The following is a 21,355-nucleotide window of genomic DNA, read 5'->3' on the forward strand; positions in this document are numbered from 1 at the left end:
GTCTGCCGGATCATCCCAGCAGGCCCTGAAGTATGACATCCATTCATATGCTTCCACTGGTGTTTCTGTAGACAGAGAATATCTGGGAAAAACTGGTAACATTGGGACATTCCCATGGCAGTAGAAAGTACAAGCGTACTCTCTGTTGGCTGTTTTCGAGACATTTCAAAATGACATACAGAAGAATGCAGAGCTGAAAACTTATAGAAGCTTCATTTCCACTAGAGGAAGTGCAATGTGCCCTTTCAGAATTGTGAGATTAGTGTAATAAAAACGAGGTTTTACTAACTGAAACATTATGGTGTTTTCATCACATCAAAGGCAACACCAGGATTTAGAAATATACCAGACAACAAACACAGGAACAGGGCATGGCATCAAGGTCTAGGGAAAATTATCCACACAAAATACCATGTAATTGCGTACACCAAAGTGTCTAAAGTTTGCACTTAACCAAGCCCTATAAGTCTATGTTAGATACATTATAGAACTTGAACTGTCGTGTAAAAGAAGTAGAATAAAAGAAACAGGAAGTACCATTTTCAGTTCCAAAGAGATTGAAGACCCAAAAAGAAAGCTTTCAAACAACTAGACGGCAAAACGTTACCAGAGCAAGCTCTGAAAATAGATGTGAAGAAAACACTGATGAACAACAGTGCCTCAGAATCACAAAAGGCAGAATACCAGAAAAGGGGAAGAGAAACTCTAAAGATGAACACAATAATATCAGAAAACTCAATGGATGAGATGAAAACTGGGCTCAAGTCAATCCTAAGCAGACTATATAATGCAGAGGGACTCGAGAATGACTGTGAGGAAAGAGGAACAGAAATCCCTCGACCAGAAGAAGACACAGAAAAGCAAGTGCAAACCAATGCTAACATCACTGTTGAATCCTGGATTAAGAAAAAGCAGGTAAGAGAAGGACTCATAGGTTTCCCAAATGGAAAAGCAAGAGATAAAATAACAAATACTGAAAAGGAATTTACAGAAAAATCAGAAAGAAACTTGTGAAAGCCAAGAAAGTATCATCTCTACGAATTCAGGAAGTACACATCATCCAAAAGAGGTGGAATACCAATAGACCAAACTGCAGCTATAGAATTCAAGAAAAAATTCATGATCATCCCAGTGATGTAAAATGCACCTCGACGAAAGCAACTTAGTCACAACAGAACCTCCAGAGGGGTTTCAGCTGATATCTCGGCAGAAATTTTGCAGCACTGGGAGGAGTGCCAGGACATAGACCATATCCTGAATGAGATAAAGCTGCAATATAGGGTAGCCTATGCCAAATGACCGCCGTTTATAACAACGGCAGAGCTAGGGAAATTCACTGACCGGCAAACCTGAAAAGAATTCAGCAGTTTGAGACTGATCGTAAAACAAAAATTGAGAATCCTACCCTGAGTAGAAAAGCTGCAAGATGAAATGGAAATATCAAAACCATTATTGCAAATGCAAGAAGAGCCTGAGTTGCAAAGAAGTAAGAAGAAGAAGGCAAGTAGGACATCAAAATCCTAAAGATGGGAGAGGGTAGCAGGATATCATAGGTGATTTTAAGCACTATCTTAAGTGAATCAGCTTACATGATTGTCTGTCTGAAGCAAAAGAAGAGATGCATGGCCTAATGTGTTTGCAAAACATACAAACAATCAGACAAAGAAACAAACACCAAAAGGTTACAGTTGGCTGACATATACCAAAAAACCATGAATATTGTAAACACTATACTCAAAATGATGTCAAAGATCATTCAGCACGCATCGACCCAGTATCGCGGCTAGCATGTACTCAAAACACTAGTATTCAGAAAACAGATGCGTTCATTACTCTTCATAGATACTGATCCAGAAGTGCATATCGTGACCCAACACAAATGACGGTTTTGAATAAGTGTGGGTCATAGAACGGGATATAGTCTTATATGTCTTCCAACAGAATGAATGAATGCCATATTCTACGCTTCGTAGGAAAGAAATGGCATAAGCCTATAACAAAGACAAGTAGCTCTGCGAAATTGTACAAAGTGCAAAAGAGACAGACAGGAAAGTGCACGTTGGGATTGGTTTCATTTCTAGGAATTTCAGCCCCATGAAACAAATGGATCCATGTTCTGAGAGTGTGGGTGATTCAGAAGAAAGCAACAGAAGGATATGTAATCTGGGTGAATGGATATTACACAAACATGAGTATCCTTGAGTGGGTCTCTGTGTACTGTGAACTGTTAGAAAGTTTAAAGAGGTGTGAATCCATAAACTGAACATGGACACACTTCCCTCCGTTTGTACTGTGTATACAGATCTGAACAAAAGGAAAGAGGGAAGAGAAAAGGACCATGGGACCCTTGTGGATAGAATCACATTTCCCTTAGGAAACTCTCGTCTAATGCAGCATCAAACCCAAAATGGACTTGATGCATCAACCACTGTGGATGGCAGTTACCGGTTGGATTCCAGGTGGAATGTTGGTGTGTACCACGAGGAATGTTGCGGCTGGAGAATCCAAGGTAACTGGGCAGATTTCTGTGGGTGGATCAGTTTGATGGTGGGTCTGCTTCCATATGTGGGGATTGGCTTAAGTCTTTTTTTCGGGAAGTTGAGTAAGTTCGAGAAACTGATGCTGCCCAGAGTCCTTAGTTCACGGGTCAGTTTCCAGAATCTGAAAGGGCAGACAGTGGAAGATCTGCCTGTCATCAGCTTACTGGAGAGGCTCCGAGGTATTTTCAGACTTGCCCAGTCCTTTTTATATCGACTTTATGGGAGACACGGATAAAAGCTGCAGAAAACGTGGCTGCAAGGATTGAGGAGATGTGCGAACACATTGATGAAAGTTGTTCTTCTACAGTGGAGAATATCGGCATGGAGATATCTCTAGAGCATACCAGGCTCGAAAGACATTCATGAGACCTACTGAACCTCGGTGATACTGGCAGAAACATACGGAGTATCAAGGTACCCTTGAGAAAGTTACTCGATTCTCTGCTCCAGGAACGGGTCCAAGATTCGTGACGTCTAAAAGAGAAGAGATGGCAGAGATGATAAAAGTGCTCATGTTCATGGAAGAGGTCGTGAGATACCACACATCCCAAGGGGCATTTACGAATCATACAGACCGAAATGCACCAAGCCCTGGTAAGCTTATTCCCAAGTTTGTGGCTAGCTATCAATCACATGCTCTTCCCTCCACTGCACTCAGGCATCCATTTCAAAGTATCAGAACCTGAGCTGTAATGAATCCAGTAGGAGGAGAGCAAGCCCGTACTAGAATCAGAGTTCCTCCACCTTCACACTCGGTGAACAACTGTGAACTCAATAAAGGTCAAATACTCTCGACTAAAATACAGAGGAATTGAATACTTAGCTCACACAAAGAAATGATGACCTTCCCCTAGATTCAGGAAATGCTGGGTTTATGTATTCTTTGGGCTGAAAAGAGTGTGGGAAGTGAGGGGAATCTTTGAATGAACTTGAATATGTATTAGGCCTCAGTTTTTCAATACAGTACAGGAAAATATTAGGAGTCAGATTGTGAGCTTAAATGTAAATGTCGCCAAACACATTAAAGACACATATTTTGTGGACTGTCTTCCCTTCCGTCATTCCCCGGGTTCAGTATATCTTGGAGGTGTAGTCTTGGCTGTGTTAAATTCCTTTACCCAACATGGTCGTATGATTAAGCCTTCTCAGCACTGATAGAAGAACACCTGGTTCTCAATAGCCTAGCATAGCTGCAGCAGGTTTCTCATAGTTAAATGCCTCTAGGTGCTTTTGGAATCAAGCCTAAATGTGTATATTCTGTTTAGATTTTCTTGTATATTCCTAGATAGGAATGTTACCCCTCGAAATGCCAACATTGCCTAGTATGTGTCATTGGGGGTAAAGGGCACCACATGCACAAGGGAAACCCAGGTTGGGGGTTATTTCATGTTTCCAATAGGTATTTCATTGTTCCTTTTGTTGTTGGAGGCTTCAAGAGAAAAGAGTTGGCATGTCCCCTTCAAGCTTTTGGACTGCTATTTTACATTGAGACTGTCTGTTTTTTTCCTTAGAGCTGACAAAATGTTACAGAAATTGTCAAGTCTGGCTTTTGGTTGATTTGGTAATTTTCAAAAACTATCTTCACTTTCATATAAATCCCACAACAAGTAAATCGATAATATTAACCTTCTAAAAGACTGCAACTGCCTTATCAACATAATGTCAAAGCTGGTGTCTTCGGACAAACCCTCCGAACATGGCTGTAAAGAAAACGGAGCTAAACTAATATCCAATTTCTGTGAATTATTTGTTGAAAGTGTTGATTTATCGATGCCCAGTAGGAAGAGAACCAGTGCAAACTGCTCTCACTTGCTCCCATACACAAAACTTTGTAAAAATACAATCACCCTGCCCTTGGCACAGGACACTTGCGGAAGAGTGGTCTGTTACTTTCAAAGACAGGATGAGGCCTCAGAAAACCTGGAAGCAGGAAAAGGTAAAGGAGAGAATGGAAAAGAGTGCAGGGTCGGACCTGTGGTAATGGAGAATCAAAGGTGTAACTCTGTTATCCTTGGAAGCAATCTCTCAAGCGGGCAGCAGGCATGGGATTGAAGGTGATGCGCTGAGTATTAGCAGAGTGCACAGCAGATGCTTGGCTGACAGAACTCAAAGAAATCAGCTCAAAATATCCCCACAATTGAATCTGAGACCAAGATCCGAGCTGCCAAATCTGAGCTAGCAGAGGCAGCGGAAAAAGATGGATAGGGCTACGGATGATGGCTCTCACAGAACTCAGGGATCTAGAGTGCGTTGTGGGTTTTGGTGGGTACTTTCAAGAAAGCAAAGATAAATGTGACCTCAGTGAGACAGCAACCGCACTGGCTCGTGAGGTTGAATTTATCGATATGTCCTATGGCCACATCCATTGCATCTGCAGGTCCAGGGTCCAATTTGACATTTTGACAATAGAGCACCTGTGGGGCTCAATCAGAGGAATCATGCATCTGGTCTGATTGTTCCAGGGGGCGTTGGGTTTGAAATCAGTATTAAAAGATTTAGGATCCGCTACGTTCTTAACCTGGATTTGGATTACAGTCTGGTTTGAGGCAGAGGATGCGGAACAGCTCTGTGGTTGCCTTCGTGAACGCATGACTCAAGCATGAGAGAACTAGGAAGAGAGGTCAAAGTCCACAGCATGAGAAGATGAAGCATTTCTTACAGCATTATCACCCAAATGCAGATGCTACATTTTGGACGGCACTGAAAGTATACTGCAACGAGGACACATAGGTCGGTCTGCCGGATCATCCCAGCAGGCCCTGAAGTATGACATCCATTCATATGCTTCCACTGGTGTTTCTGTAGACAGAGAATATCTGGGAAAAACTGGTAACATTGGGACATTCCCATGGCAGTAGAAAGTACAAGCGTACTCTCTGTTGGCTGTTTTCGAGACATTTCAAAATGACATACAGAAGAATGCAGAGCTGAAAACTTATAGAAGCTTCATTTCCACTAGAGGAAGTGCAATGTGCCCTTTCAGAATTGTGAGATTAGTGTAATAAAAACGAGGTTTTACTAACTGAAACATTATGGTGTTTTCATCACATCAAAGGCAACACCAGGATTTAGAAATATACCAGACAACAAACACAGGAACAGGGCATGGCATCAAGGTCTAGGGAAAATTATCCACACAAAATACCATGTAATTGCGTACACCAAAGTGTCTAAAGTTTGCACTTAACCAAGCCCTATAAGTCTATGTTAGATACATTATAGAACTTGAACTGTCGTGTAAAAGAAGTAGAATAAAAGAAACAGGAAGTACCATTTTCAGTTCCAAAGAGATTGAAGACCCAAAAAGAAAGCTTTCAAACAACTAGACGGCAAAACGTTACCAGAGCAAGCTCTGAAAATAGATGTGAAGAAAACACTGATGAACAACAGTGCCTCAGAATCACAAAAGGCAGAATACCAGAAAAGGGGAAGAGAAACTCTAAAGATGAACACAATAATATCAGAAAACTCAATGGATGAGATGAAAACTGGGCTCAAGTCAATCCTAAGCAGACTATATAATGCAGAGGGACTCGAGAATGACTGTGAGGAAAGAGGAACAGAAATCCCTCGACCAGAAGAAGACACAGAAAAGCAAGTGCAAACCAATGCTAACATCACTGTTGAATCCTGGATTAAGAAAAAGCAGGTAAGAGAAGGACTCATAGGTTTCCCAAATGGAAAAGCAAGAGATAAAATAACAAATACTGAAAAGGAATTTACAGAAAAATCAGAAAGAAACTTGTGAAAGCCAAGAAAGTATCATCTCTACGAATTCAGGAAGTACACATCATCCAAAAGAGGTGGAATACCAATAGACCAAACTGCAGCTATAGAATTCAAGAAAAAATTCATGATCATCCCAGTGATGTAAAATGCACCTCGACGAAAGCAACTTAGTCACAACAGAACCTCCAGAGGGGTTTCAGCTGATATCTCGGCAGAAATTTTGCAGCACTGGGAGGAGTGCCAGGACATAGACCATATCCTGAATGAGATAAAGCTGCAATATAGGGTAGCCTATGCCAAATGACCGCCGTTTATAACAACGGCAGAGCTAGGGAAATTCACTGACCGGCAAACCTGAAAAGAATTCAGCAGTTTGAGACTGATCGTAAAACAAAAATTGAGAATCCTACCCTGAGTAGAAAAGCTGCAAGATGAAATGGAAATATCAAAACCATTATTGCAAATGCAAGAAGAGCCTGAGTTGCAAAGAAGTAAGAAGAAGAAGGCAAGTAGGACATCAAAATCCTAAAGATGGGAGAGGGTAGCAGGATATCATAGGTGATTTTAAGCACTATCTTAAGTGAATCAGCTTACATGATTGTCTGTCTGAAGCAAAAGAAGAGATGCATGGCCTAATGTGTTTGCAAAACATACAAACAATCAGACAAAGAAACAAACACCAAAAGGTTACAGTTGGCTGACATATACCAAAAAACCATGAATATTGTAAACACTATACTCAAAATGATGTCAAAGATCATTCAGCACGCATCGACCCAGTATCGCGGCTAGCATGTACTCAAAACACTAGTATTCAGAAAACAGATGCGTTCATTACTCTTCATAGATACTGATCCAGAAGTGCATATCGTGACCCAACACAAATGACGGTTTTGAATAAGTGTGGGTCATAGAACGGGATATAGTCTTATATGTCTTCCAACAGAATGAATGAATGCCATATTCTACGCTTCGTAGGAAAGAAATGGCATAAGCCTATAACAAAGACAAGTAGCTCTGCGAAATTGTACAAAGTGCAAAAGAGACAGACAGGAAAGTGCACGTTGGGATTGGTTTCATTTCTAGGAATTTCAGCCCCATGAAACAAATGGATCCATGTTCTGAGAGTGTGGGTGATTCAGAAGAAAGCAACAGAAGGATATGTAATCTGGGTGAATGGATATTACACAAACATGAGTATCCTTGAGTGGGTCTCTGTGTACTGTGAACTGTTAGAAAGTTTAAAGAGGTGTGAATCCATAAACTGAACATGGACACACTTCCCTCCGTTTGTACTGTGTATACAGATCTGAACAAAAGGAAAGAGGGAAGAGAAAAGGACCATGGGACCCTTGTGGATAGAATCACATTTCCCTTAGGAAACTCTCGTCTAATGCAGCATCAAACCCAAAATGGACTTGATGCATCAACCACTGTGGATGGCAGTTACCGGTTGGATTCCAGGTGGAATGTTGGTGTGTACCACGAGGAATGTTGCGGCTGGAGAATCCAAGGTAACTGGGCAGATTTCTGTGGGTGGATCAGTTTGATGGTGGGTCTGCTTCCATATGTGGGGATTGGCTTAAGTCTTTTTTTCGGGAAGTTGAGTAAGTTCGAGAAACTGATGCTGCCCAGAGTCCTTAGTTCACGGGTCAGTTTCCAGAATCTGAAAGGGCAGACAGTGGAAGATCTGCCTGTCATCAGCTTACTGGAGAGGCTCCGAGGTATTTTCAGACTTGCCCAGTCCTTTTTATATCGACTTTATGGGAGACACGGATAAAAGCTGCAGAAAACGTGGCTGCAAGGATTGAGGAGATGTGCGAACACATTGATGAAAGTTGTTCTTCTACAGTGGAGAATATCGGCATGGAGATATCTCTAGAGCATACCAGGCTCGAAAGACATTCATGAGACCTACTGAACCTCGGTGATACTGGCAGAAACATACGGAGTATCAAGGTACCCTTGAGAAAGTTACTCGATTCTCTGCTCCAGGAACGGGTCCAAGATTCGTGACGTCTAAAAGAGAAGAGATGGCAGAGATGATAAAAGTGCTCATGTTCATGGAAGAGGTCGTGAGATACCACACATCCCAAGGGGCATTTACGAATCATACAGACCGAAATGCACCAAGCCCTGGTAAGCTTATTCCCAAGTTTGTGGCTAGCTATCAATCACATGCTCTTCCCTCCACTGCACTCAGGCATCCATTTCAAAGTATCAGAACCTGAGCTGTAATGAATCCAGTAGGAGGAGAGCAAGCCCGTACTAGAATCAGAGTTCCTCCACCTTCACACTCGGTGAACAACTGTGAACTCAATAAAGGTCAAATACTCTCGACTAAAATACAGAGGAATTGAATACTTAGCTCACACAAAGAAATGATGACCTTCCCCTAGATTCAGGAAATGCTGGGTTTATGTATTCTTTGGGCTGAAAAGAGTGTGGGAAGTGAGGGGAATCTTTGAATGAACTTGAATATGTATTAGGCCTCAGTTTTTCAATACAGTACAGGAAAATATTAGAAGTCAGATTGTGAGCTTAAATGTAAATGTCGCCAAACACATTAAAGACACATATTTTGTGGACTGTCTTCCCTTCCGTCATTCCCCGGGTTCAGTATATCTTGGAGGTGTAGTCTTGGCTGTGTTAAATTCCTTTACCCAACATGGTCGTATGATTAAGCCTTCTCAGCACTGATAGAAGAACACCTGGTTCTCAATAGCCTAGCATAGCTGCAGCAGGTTTCTCATAGTTAAATGCCTCTAGGTGCTTTTGGAATCAAGCCTAAATGTGTATATTCTGTTTAGATTTTCTTGTATATTCCTAGATAGGAATGTTACCCCTCGAAATGCCAACATTGCCTAGTATGTGTCATTGGGGGTAAAGGGCACCACATGCACAAGGGAAACCCAGGTTGGGGGTTATTTCATGTTTCCAATAGGTATTTCATTGTTCCTTTTGTTGTTGGAGGCTTCAAGAGAAAAGAGTTGGCATGTCCCCTTCAAGCTTTTGGACTGCTATTTTACATTGAGACTGTCTGTTTTTTTCCTTAGAGCTGACAAAATGTTACAGAAATTGTCAAGTCTGGCTTTTGGTTGATTTGGTAATTTTCAAAAACTATCTTCACTTTCATATAAATCCCACAACAAGTAAATCGATAATATTAACCTTCTAAAAGACTGCAACTGCCTTATCAACATAATGTCAAAGCTGGTGTCTTCGGACAAACCCTCCGAACATGGCTGTAAAGAAAACGGAGCTAAACTAATATCCAATTTCTGTGAATTATTTGTTGAAAGTGTTGATTTATCGATGCCCAGTAGGAAGAGAACCAGTGCAAACTGCTCTCACTTGCTCCCATACACAAAACTTTGTAAAAATACAATCACCCTGCCCTTGGCACAGGACACTTGCGGAAGAGTGGTCTGTTACTTTCAAAGACAGGATGAGGCCTCAGAAAACCTGGAAGCAGGAAAAGGTAAAGGAGAGAATGGAAAAGAGTGCAGGGTCGGACCTGTGGTAATGGAGAATCAAAGGTGTAACTCTGTTATCCTTGGAAGCAATCTCTCAAGCGGGCAGCAGGCATGGGATTGAAGGTGATGCGCTGAGTATTAGCAGAGTGCACAGCAGATGCTTGGCTGACAGAACTCAAAGAAATCAGCTCAAAATATCCCCACAATTGAATCTGAGACCAAGATCCGAGCTGCCAAATCTGAGCTAGCAGAGGCAGCGGAAAAAGATGGATAGGGCTACGGATGATGGCTCTCACAGAACTCAGGGATCTAGAGTGCGTTGTGGGTTTTGGTGGGTACTTTCAAGAAAGCAAAGATAAATGTGACCTCAGTGAGACAGCAACCGCACTGGCTCGTGAGGTTGAATTTATCGATATGTCCTATGGCCACATCCACTGCATCTGCAGGTCCAGGGTCCAATTTGACATTTTGACAATAGAGCACCTGTGGGGCTCAATCAGAGGAATCATGCATCTGGTCTGAGTGTTCCAGGGGGCGTTGGGTTTGAAATCAGTATTAAAAGATTTAGGATCCGCTACGTTCTTAACCTGGATTTGGATTACAGTCTGGTTTGAGGCAGAGGATGCGGAACAGCTCTGTGGTTGCCTTCGTGAACGCATGACTCAAGCATGAGAGAACTAGGAAGAGAGGTCAAAGTCCACAGCATGAGAAGATGAAGCATTTCTTACAGCATTATCACCCAAATGCAGATGCTACATTTTGGACGGCACTGAAAGGATACTGCAACGAGGACACATAGGTCGGTCTGCCGGATCATCCCAGCAGGCCCTGAAGTATGACATCCATTCATATGCTTCCACTGGTGTTTCTGTAGACAGAGAATATCTGGGAAAAACTGGTAACATTGGGACATTCCCATGGCAGTAGAAAGTACAAGCGTACTCTCTGTTGGCTGTTTTCGAGACATTTCAAAATGACATACAGAAGAATGCAGAGCTGAAAACTTATAGAAGCTTCATTTCCACTAGAGGAAGTGCAATGTGCCCTTTCAGAATTGTGAGATTAGTGTAATAAAAACGAGGTTTTACTAACTGAAACATTATGGTGTTTTCATCACATCAAAGGCAACACCAGGATTTAGAAATATACCAGACAACAAACACAGGAACAGGGCATGGCATCAAGGTCTAGGGAAAATTATCCACACAAAATACCATGTAATTGCGTACACCAAAGTGTCTAAAGTTTGCACTTAACCAAGCCCTATAAGTCTATGTTAGATACATTATAGAACTTGAACTGTCGTGTAAAAGAAGTAGAATAAAAGAAACAGGAAGTACCATTTTCAGTTCCAAAGAGATTGAAGACCCAAAAAGAAAGCTTTCAAACAACTAGACGGCAAAACGTTACCAGAGCAAGCTCTGAAAATAGATGTGAAGAAAACACTGATGAACAACAGTGCCTCAGAATCACAAAAGGCAGAATACCAGAAAAGGGGAAGAGAAACTCTAAAGATGAACACAATAATATCAGAAAACTCAATGGATGAGATGAAAACTGGGCTCAAGTCAATCCTAAGCAGACTATATAATGCAGAGGGACTCGAGAATGACTGTGAGGAAAGAGGAACAGAAATCCCTCGACCAGAAGAAGACACAGAAAAGCAAGTGCAAACCAATGCTAACATCACTGTTGAATCCTGGATTAAGAAAAAGCAGGTAAGAGAAGGACTCATAGGTTTCCCAAATGGAAAAGCAAGAGATAAAATAACAAATACTGAAAAGGAATTTACAGAAAAATCAGAAAGAAACTTGTGAAAGCCAAGAAAGTATCATCTCTACGAATTCAGGAAGTACACATCATCCAAAAGAGGTGGAATACCAATAGACCAAACTGCAGCTATAGAATTCAAGAAAAAATTCATGATCATCCCAGTGATGTAAAATGCACCTCGACGAAAGCAACTTAGTCACAACAGAACCTCCAGAGGGGTTTCAGCTGATATCTCGGCAGAAATTTTGCAGCACTGGGAGGAGTGCCAGGACATAGACCATATCCTGAATGAGATAAAGCTGCAATATAGGGTAGCCTATGCCAAATGACCGCCGTTTATAACAACGGCAGAGCTAGGGAAATTCACTGACCGGCAAACCTGAAAAGAATTCAGCAGTTTGAGACTGATCGTAAAACAAAAATTGAGAATCCTACCCTGAGTAGAAAAGCTGCAAGATGAAATGGAAATATCAAAACCATTATTGCAAATGCAAGAAGAGCCTGAGTTGCAAAGAAGTAAGAAGAAGAAGGCAAGTAGGACATCAAAATCCTAAAGATGGGAGAGGGTAGCAGGATATCATAGGTGATTTTAAGCACTATCTTAAGTGAATCAGCTTACATGATTGTCTGTCTGAAGCAAAAGAAGAGATGCATGGCCTAATGTGTTTGCAAAACATACAAACAATCAGACAAAGAAACAAACACCAAAAGGTTACAGTTGGCTGACATATACCAAAAAACCATGAATATTGTAAACACTATACTCAAAATGATGTCAAAGATCATTCAGCACGCATCGACCCAGTATCGCGGCTAGCATGTACTCAAAACACTAGTATTCAGAAAACAGATGCGTTCATTACTCTTCATAGATACTGATCCAGAAGTGCATATCGTGACCCAACACAAATGACGGTTTTGAATAAGTGTGGGTCATAGAACGGGATATAGTCTTATATGTCTTCCAACAGAATGAATGAATGCCATATTCTACGCTTCGTAGGAAAGAAATGGCATAAGCCTATAACAAAGACAAGTAGCTCTGCGAAATTGTACAAAGTGCAAAAGAGACAGACAGGAAAGTGCACGTTGGGATTGGTTTCATTTCTAGGAATTTCAGCCCCATGAAACAAATGGATCCATGTTCTGAGAGTGTGGGTGATTCAGAAGAAAGCAACAGAAGGATATGTAATCTGGGTGAATGGATATTACACAAACATGAGTATCCTTGAGTGGGTCTCTGTGTACTGTGAACTGTTAGAAAGTTTAAAGAGGTGTGAATCCATAAACTGAACATGGACACACTTCCCTCCGTTTGTACTGTGTATACAGATCTGAACAAAAGGAAAGAGGGAAGAGAAAAGGACCATGGGACCCTTGTGGATAGAATCACATTTCCCTTAGGAAACTCTCGTCTAATGCAGCATCAAACCCAAAATGGACTTGATGCATCAACCACTGTGGATGGCAGTTACCGGTTGGATTCCAGGTGGAATGTTGGTGTGTACCACGAGGAATGTTGCGGCTGGAGAATCCAAGGTAACTGGGCAGATTTCTGTGGGTGGATCAGTTTGATGGTGGGTCTGCTTCCATATGTGGGGATTGGCTTAAGTCTTTTTTTCGGGAAGTTGAGTAAGTTCGAGAAACTGATGCTGCCCAGAGTCCTTAGTTCACGGGTCAGTTTCCAGAATCTGAAAGGGCAGACAGTGGAAGATCTGCCTGTCATCAGCTTACTGGAGAGGCTCCGAGGTATTTTCAGACTTGCCCAGTCCTTTTTATATCGACTTTATGGGAGACACGGATAAAAGCTGCAGAAAACGTGGCTGCAAGAATTGAGGAGATGTGCGAACACATTGATGAAAGTTGTTCTTCTACAGTGGAGAATATCGGCATGGAGATATCTCTAGAGCATACCAGGCTCGAAAGACATTCATGAGACCTACTGAACCTCGGTGATACTGGCAGAAACATACGGAGTATCAAGGTACCCTTGAGAAAGTTACTCGATTCTCTGCTCCAGGAACGGGTCCAAGATTCATGACGTCTAAAAGAGAAGAGATGGCAGAGATGATAAAAGTGCTCATGTTCATGGAAGAGGTCGTGAGATACCACACATCCCAAGGGGCATTTACGAATCATACAGACCGAAATGCACCAAGCCCTGGTAAGCTTATTCCCAAGTTTGTGGCTAGCTATCAATCACATGCTCTTCCCTCCACTGCACTCAGGCATCCATTTCAAAGTATCAGAACCTGAGCTGTAATGAATCCAGTAGGAGGAGAGCAAGCCCGTACTAGAATCAGAGTTCCTCCACCTTCACACTCGGTGAACAACTGTGAACTCAATAAAGGTCAAATACTCTCGACTAAAATACAGAGGAATTGAATACTTAGCTCACACAAAGAAATGATGACCTTCCCCTAGATTCAGGAAATGCTGGGTTTATGTATTCTTTGGGCTGAAAAGAGTGTGGGAAGTGAGGGGAATCTTTGAATGAACTTGAATATGTATTAGGCCTCAGTTTTTCAATACAGTACAGGAAAATATTAGAAGTCAGATTGTGAGCTTAAATGTAAATGTCGCCAAACACATTAAAGACACATATTTTGTGGACTGTCTTCCCTTCCGTCATTCCCCGGGTTCAGTATATCTTGGAGGTGTAGTCTTGGCTGTGTTAAATTCCTTTACCCAACATGGTCGTATGATTAAGCCTTCTCAGCACTGATAGAAGAACACCTGGTTCTCAATAGCCTAGCATAGCTGCAGCAGGTTTCTCATAGTTAAATGCCTCTAGGTGCTTTTGGAATCAAGCCTAAATGTGTATATTCTGTTTAGATTTTCTTGTATATTCCTAGATAGGAATGTTACCCCTCGAAATGCCAACATTGCCTAGTATGTGTCATTGGGGGTAAAGGGCACCACATGCACAAGGGAAACCCAGGTTGGGGGTTATTTCATGTTTCCAATAGGTATTTCATTGTTCCTTTTGTTGTTGGAGGCTTCAAGAGAAAAGAGTTGGCATGTCCCCTTCAAGCTTTTGGACTGCTATTTTACATTGAGACTGTCTGTTTTTTTCCTTAGAGCTGACAAAATGTTACAGAAATTGTCAAGTCTGGCTTTTGGTTGATTTGGTAATTTTCAAAAACTATCTTCACTTTCATATAAATCCCACAACAAGTAAATCGATAATATTAACCTTCTAAAAGACTGCAACTGCCTTATCAACATAATGTCAAAGCTGGTGTCTTCGGACAAACCCTCCGAACATGGCTGTAAAGAAAACGGAGCTAAACTAATATCCAATTTCTGTGAATTATTTGTTGAAAGTGTTGATTTATCGATGCCCAGTAGGAAGAGAACCAGTGCAAACTGCTCTCACTTGCTCCCATACACAAAACTTTGTAAAAATACAATCACCCTGCCCTTGGCACAGGACACTTGCGGAAGAGTGGTCTGTTACTTTCAAAGACAGGATGAGGCCTCAGAAAACCTGGAAGCAGGAAAAGGTAAAGGAGAGAATGGAAAAGAGTGCAGGGTCGGACCTGTGGTAATGGAGAATCAAAGGTGTAACTCTGTTATCCTTGGAAGCAATCTCTCAAGCGGGCAGCAGGCATGGGATTGAAGGTGATGCGCTGAGTATTAGCAGAGTGCACAGCAGATGCTTGGCTGACAGAACTCAAAGAAATCAGCTCAAAATATCCCCACAATTGAATCTGAGACCAAGATCCGAGCTGCCAAATCTGAGCTAGCAGAGGCAGCGGAAAAAGATGGATAGGGCTACGGATGATGGCTCTCACAGAACTCAGGGATCTAGAGTGCGTTGTGGGTTTTGGTGGGTACTTTCAAGAAAGCAAAGATAAATGTGACCTCAGTGAGACAGCAACCGCACTGGCTCGTGAGGTTGAATTTATCGATATGTCCTATGGCCACATCCATTGCATCTGCAGGTCCAGGGTCCAATTTGACATTTTGACAATAGAGCACCTGTGGGGCTCAATCAGAGGAATCATGCATCTGGTCTGAGTGTTCCAGGGGGCGTTGGGTTTGAAATCAGTATTAAAAGATTTAGGATCCGCTACGTTCTTAACCTGGATTTGGATTACAGTCTGGTTTGAGGCAGAGGATGCGGAACAGCTCTGTGGTTGCCTTCGTGAACGCATGACTCAAGCATGAGAGAACTAGGAAGAGAGGTCAAAGTCCACAGCATGAGAAGATGAAGCATTTCTTACAGCATTATCACCCAAATGCAGATGCTACATTTTGGACGGCACTGAAAGGATACTGCAACGAGGACACATAGGTCGGTCTGCCGGATCATCCCAGCAGGCCCTGAAGTATGACATCCATTCATATGCTTCCACTGGTGTTTCTGTAGACAGAGAATATCTGGGAAAAACTGGTAACATTGGGACATTCCCATGGCAGTAGAAAGTACAAGCGTACTCTCTGTTGGCTGTTTTCGAGACATTTCAAAATGACATACAGAAGAATGCAGAGCTGAAAACTTATAGAAGCTTCATTTCCACTAGAGGAAGTGCAATGTGCCCTTTCAGAATTGTGAGATTAGTGTAATAAAAACGAGGTTTTACTAACTGAAACATTATGGTGTTTTCATCACATCAAAGGCAACACCAGGATTTAGAAATATACCAGACAACAAACACAGGAACAGGGCATGGCATCAAGGTCTAGGGAAAATTATCCACACAAAATACCATGTAATTGCGTACACCAAAGTGTCTAAAGTTTGCACTTAACCAAGCCCTATAAGTCTATGTTAGATACATTATAGAACTTGAACTGTCGTGTAAAAGAAGTAGAATAAAAGAAACAGGAAGTACCATTTTCAGTTCCAAAGAGATTGAAGACCCAAAAAGAAAGCTTTCAAACAACTAGACGGCAAAACGTTACCAGAGCAAGCTCTGAAAATAGATGTGAAGAAAACACTGATGAACAACAGTGCCTCAGAATCACAAAAGGCAGAATACCAGAAAAGGGGAAGAGAAACTCTAAAGATGAACACAATAATATCAGAAAACTCAATGGATGAGATGAAAACTGGGCTCAAGTCAATCCTAAGCAGACTATATAATGCAGAGGGACTCGAGAATGACTGTGAGGAAAGAGGAACAGAAATCCCTCGACCAGAAGAAGACACAGAAAAGCAAGTGCAAACCAATGCTAACATCACTGTTGAATCCTGGATTAAGAAAAAGCAGGTAAGAGAAGGACTCATAGGTTTCCCAAATGGAAAAGCAAGAGATAAAATAACAAATACTGAAAAGGAATTTACAGAAAAATCAGAAAGAAACTTGTGAAAGCCAAGAAAGTATCATCTCTACGAATTCAGGAAGTACACATCATCCAAAAGAGGTGGAATACCAATAGACCAAACTGCAGCTATAGAATTCAAGAAAAAATTCATGATCATCCCAGTGATGTAAAATGCACCTCGACGAAAGCAACTTAGTCACAACAGAACCTCCAGAGGGGTTTCAGCTGATATCTCGGCAGAAATTTTGCAGCACTGGGAGGAGTGCCAGGACATAGACCATATCCTGAATGAGATAAAGCTGCAATATAGGGTAGCCTATGCCAAATGACCGCCGTTTATAACAACGGCAGAGCTAGGGAAATTCACTGACCGGCAAACCTGAAAAGAATTCAGCAGTTTGAGACTGATCGTAAAACAAAAATTGAGAATCCTACCCTGAGTAGAAAAGCTGCAAGATGAAATGGAAATATCAAAACCATTATTGCAAATGCAAGAAGAGCCTGAGTTGCAAAGAAGTAAGAAGAAGAAGGCAAGTAGGACATCAAAATCCTAAAGATGGGAGAGGGTAGCAGGATATCATAGGTGATTTTAAGCACTATCTTAAGTGAATCAGCTTACATGATTGTCTGTCTGAAGCAAAAGAAGAGATGCATGGCCTAATGTGTTTGCAAAACATACAAACAATCAGACAAAGAAACAAACACCAAAAGGTTACAGTTGGCTGACATATACCAAAAAACCATGAATATTGTAAACACTATACTCAAAATGATGTCAAAGATCATTCAGCACGCATCGACCCAGTATCGCGGCTAGCATGTACTCAAAACACTAGTATTCAGAAAACAGATGCGTTCATTACTCTTCATAGATACTGATCCAGAAGTGCATATCGTGACCCAACACAAATGACGGTTTTGAATAAGTGTGGGTCATAGAACGGGATATAGTCTTATATGTCTTCCAACAGAATGAATGAATGCCATATTCTACGCTTCGTAGGAAAGAAATGGCATAAGCCTATAACAAAGACAAGTAGCTCTGCGAAATTGTACAAAGTGCAAAAGAGACAGACAGGAAAGTGCACGTTGGGATTGGTTTCATTTCTAGGAATTTCAGCCCCATGAAACAAATGGATCCATGTTCTGAGAGTGTGGGTGATTCAGAAGAAAGCAACAGAAGGATATGTAATCTGGGTGAATGGATATTACACAAACATGAGTATCCTTGAGTGGGTCTCTGTGTACTGTGAACTGTTAGAAAGTTTAAAGAGGTGTGAATCCATAAACTGAACATGGACACACTTCCCTCCGTTTGTACTGTGTATACAGATCTGAACAAAAGGAAAGAGGGAAGAGAAAAGGACCATGGGACCCTTGTGGATAGAATCACATTTCCCTTAGGAAACTCTCGTCTAATGCAGCATCAAACCCAAAATGGACTTGATGCATCAACCACTGTGGATGGCAGTTACCGGTTGGATTCCAGGTGGAATGTTGGTGTGTACCACGAGGAATGTTGCGGCTGGAGAATCCAAGGTAACTGGGCAGATTTCTGTGGGTGGATCAGTTTGATGGTGGGTCTGCTTCCATATGTGGGGATTGGCTTAAGTCTTTTTTTCGGGAAGTTGAGTAAGTTCGAGAAACTGATGCTGCCCAGAGTCCTTAGTTCACGGGTCAGTTTCCAGAATCTGAAAGGGCAGACAGTGGAAGATCTGCCTGTCATCAGCTTACTGGAGAGGCTCCGAGGTATTTTCAGACTTGCCCAGTCCTTTTTATATCGACTTTATGGGAGACACGGATAAAAGCTGCAGAAAACGTGGCTGCAAGGATTGAGGAGATGTGCGAACACATTGATGAAAGTTGTTCTTCTACAGTGGAGAATATCGGCATGGAGATATCTCTAGAGCATACCAGGCTCGAAAGACATTCATGAGACCTACTGAACCTCGGTGATACTGGCAGAAACATACGGAGTATCAAGGTACCCTTGAGAAAGTTACTCGATTCTCTGCTCCAGGAACGGGTCCAAGATTCGTGACGTCTAAAAGAGAAGAGATGGCAGAGATGATAAAAGTGCTCATGTTCATGGAAGAGGTCGTGAGATACCACACATCCCAAAGGGCATTTATGAATCATACAGACCGAAATGCACCAAGCCCTGGTAAGCTTATTCCCAAGTTTGTGGCTAGCTATCAATCACATGCTCTTCCCTCCACTGCACTCAGGCATCCATTTCAAAGTATCAGAACCTGAGCTGTAATGAATCCAGTAGGAGGAGAGCAAGCCCGTACTAGAATCAGAGTTCCTCCACCTTCACACTCGGTGAACAACTGTGAACTCAATAAAGGTCAAATACTCTCGACTAAAATACAGAGGAATTGAATACTTAGCTCACACAAAGAAATGATGACCTTCCCCTAGATTCAGGAAATGCTGGGTTTATGTATTCTTTGGGCTGAAAAGAGTGTGGGAAGTGAGGGGAATCTTTGAATGAACTTGAATATGTATTAGGCCTCAGTTTTTCAATACAGTACAGGAAAATATTAGAAGTCAGATTGTGAGCTTAAATGTAAATGTCGCCAAACACATTAAAGACACATATTTTGTGGACTGTCTTCCCTTCCGTCATTCCCCGGGTTCAGTATATCTTGGAGGTGTAGTCTTGGCTGTGTTAAATTCCTTTACCCAACATGGTCGTATGATTAAGCCTTCTCAGCACTGATAGAAGAACACCTGGTTCTCAATAGCCTAGCATAGCTGCAGCAGGTTTCTCATAGTTAAATGCCTCTAGGTGCTTTTGGAATCAAGCCTAAATGTGTATATTCTGTTTAGATTTTCTTGTATATTCCTAGATAGGAATGTTACCCCTCGAAATGCCAACATTGCCTAGTATGTGTCATTGGGGGTAAAGGGCACCACATGCACAAGGGAAACCCAGGTTGGGGGTTATTTCATGGTTCCAATAGGTATTTCATTGTTCCTTTTGTTGTTGGAGGCTTCAAGAGAAAAGAGTTGGCATGTCCCCTTCAAGCTTTTGGACTGCTATTTTACATTGAGACTGTCTGTTTTTTTCCTTAGAGCTGACAAAATGTTACAGAAATTGTCAAGTCTGGCTTTTGGTTGATTTGGTAATTTTCAAAAACTATCTTCACTTTCATATAAATCCCACAACAAGTAAATCGATAATATTAACCTTCTAAAAGACTGCAACTGCCTTATCAACATAATGTCAAAGCTGGTGTCTTCGGACAAACCCTCCGAACATGGCTGTAAAGAAAACGGAGCTAAACTAATATCCAATTTCTGTGAATTATTTGTTGAAAGTGTTGATTTATCGATGCCCAGTAGGAAGAGAACCAGTGCAAACTGCTCTCACTTGCTCCCATACACAAAACTTTGTAAAAATACAATCACCCTGCCCTTGGCACAGGACACTTGCGGAAGAGTGGTCTGTTACTTTCAAAGACAGGATGAGGCCTCAGAAAACCTGGAAGCAGGAAAAGGTAAAGGAGAGAATGGAAAAGAGTGCAGGGTCGGACCTGTGGTAATGGAGAATCAAAGGTGTAACTCTGTTATCCTTGGAAGCAATCTCTCAAGCGGGCAGCAGGCATGGGATTGAAGGTGATGCGCTGAGTATTAGCAGAGTGCACAGCAGATGCTTGGCTGACAGAACTCAAAGAAATCAGCTCAAAATATCCCCACAATTGAATCTGAGACCAAGATCCGAGCTGCCAAATCTGAGCTAGCAGAGGCAGCGGAAAAAGATGGATAGGGCTACGGATGATGGCTCTCACAGAACTCAGGGATCTAGAGTGCGTTGTGGGTTTTGGTGGGTACTTTCAAGAAAGCAAAGATAAATGTGACCTCAGTGAGACAGCAACCGCACTGGCTCGTGAGGTTGAATTTATCGATATGTCCTATGGCCACATCCACTGCATCTGCAGGTCCAGGGTCCAATTTGACATTTTGACAATAGAGCACCTGTGGGGCTCAATCAGAGGAATCATGCATCTGGTCTGAGTGTTCCAGGGGGCGTTGGGTTTGAAATCAGTATTAAAAGATTTAGGATCCGCTACGTTCTTAACCTGGATTTGGATTACAGTCTGGTTTGAGGCAGAGGATGCGGAACAGCTCTGTGGTTGCCTTCGTGAACGCATGACTCAAGCATGAGAGAACTAGGAAGAGAGGTCAAAGTCCACAGCATGAGAAGATGAAGCATTTCTTACAGCATTATCACCCAAATGCAGATGCTACATTTTGGACGGCACTGAAAGGATACTGCAACGAGGACACATAGGTCGGTCTGCCGGATCATCCCAGCAGGCCCTGAAGTATGACATCCATTCATATGCTTCCACTGGTGTTTCTGTAGACAGAGAATATCTGGGAAAAACTGGTAACATTGGGACATTCCCATGGCAGTAGAAAGTACAAGCGTACTCTCTGTTGGCTGTTTTCGAGACATTTCAAAATGACATACAGAAGAATGCAGAGCTGAAAACTTATAGAAGCTTCATTTCCACTAGAGGAAGTGCAATGTGCCCTTTCAGAATTGTGAGA

The 21,355-nt window shown here is 42.0% G+C and overlaps 1 long non-coding RNA gene across 1 annotated transcript; it reads right to left on the reverse strand.

Annotated features, from left to right (window-relative positions):
- Window positions 1-2,400: 2,400 nt before the first annotated feature.
- Window positions 2,401-13,297, reverse strand: LOC141574864 (uncharacterized). Its single transcript, XR_012501992.1, has 3 exons — window positions 12,994-13,297; window positions 7,720-8,288; window positions 2,401-3,014 (listed from the first exon to the last, which is right to left on the reverse strand). It is a non-coding gene; the product is annotated as an uncharacterized LOC141574864 (long non-coding RNA).
- Window positions 13,298-21,355: the final 8,058 nt, after the last annotated feature.

This window comes from Camelus bactrianus, chromosome 23, assembly GCF_048773025.1.
Source record: "Camelus bactrianus isolate YW-2024 breed Bactrian camel chromosome 23, ASM4877302v1, whole genome shotgun sequence".
Lineage (NCBI taxonomy): Eukaryota > Metazoa > Chordata > Mammalia > Artiodactyla > Camelidae > Camelus > Camelus bactrianus.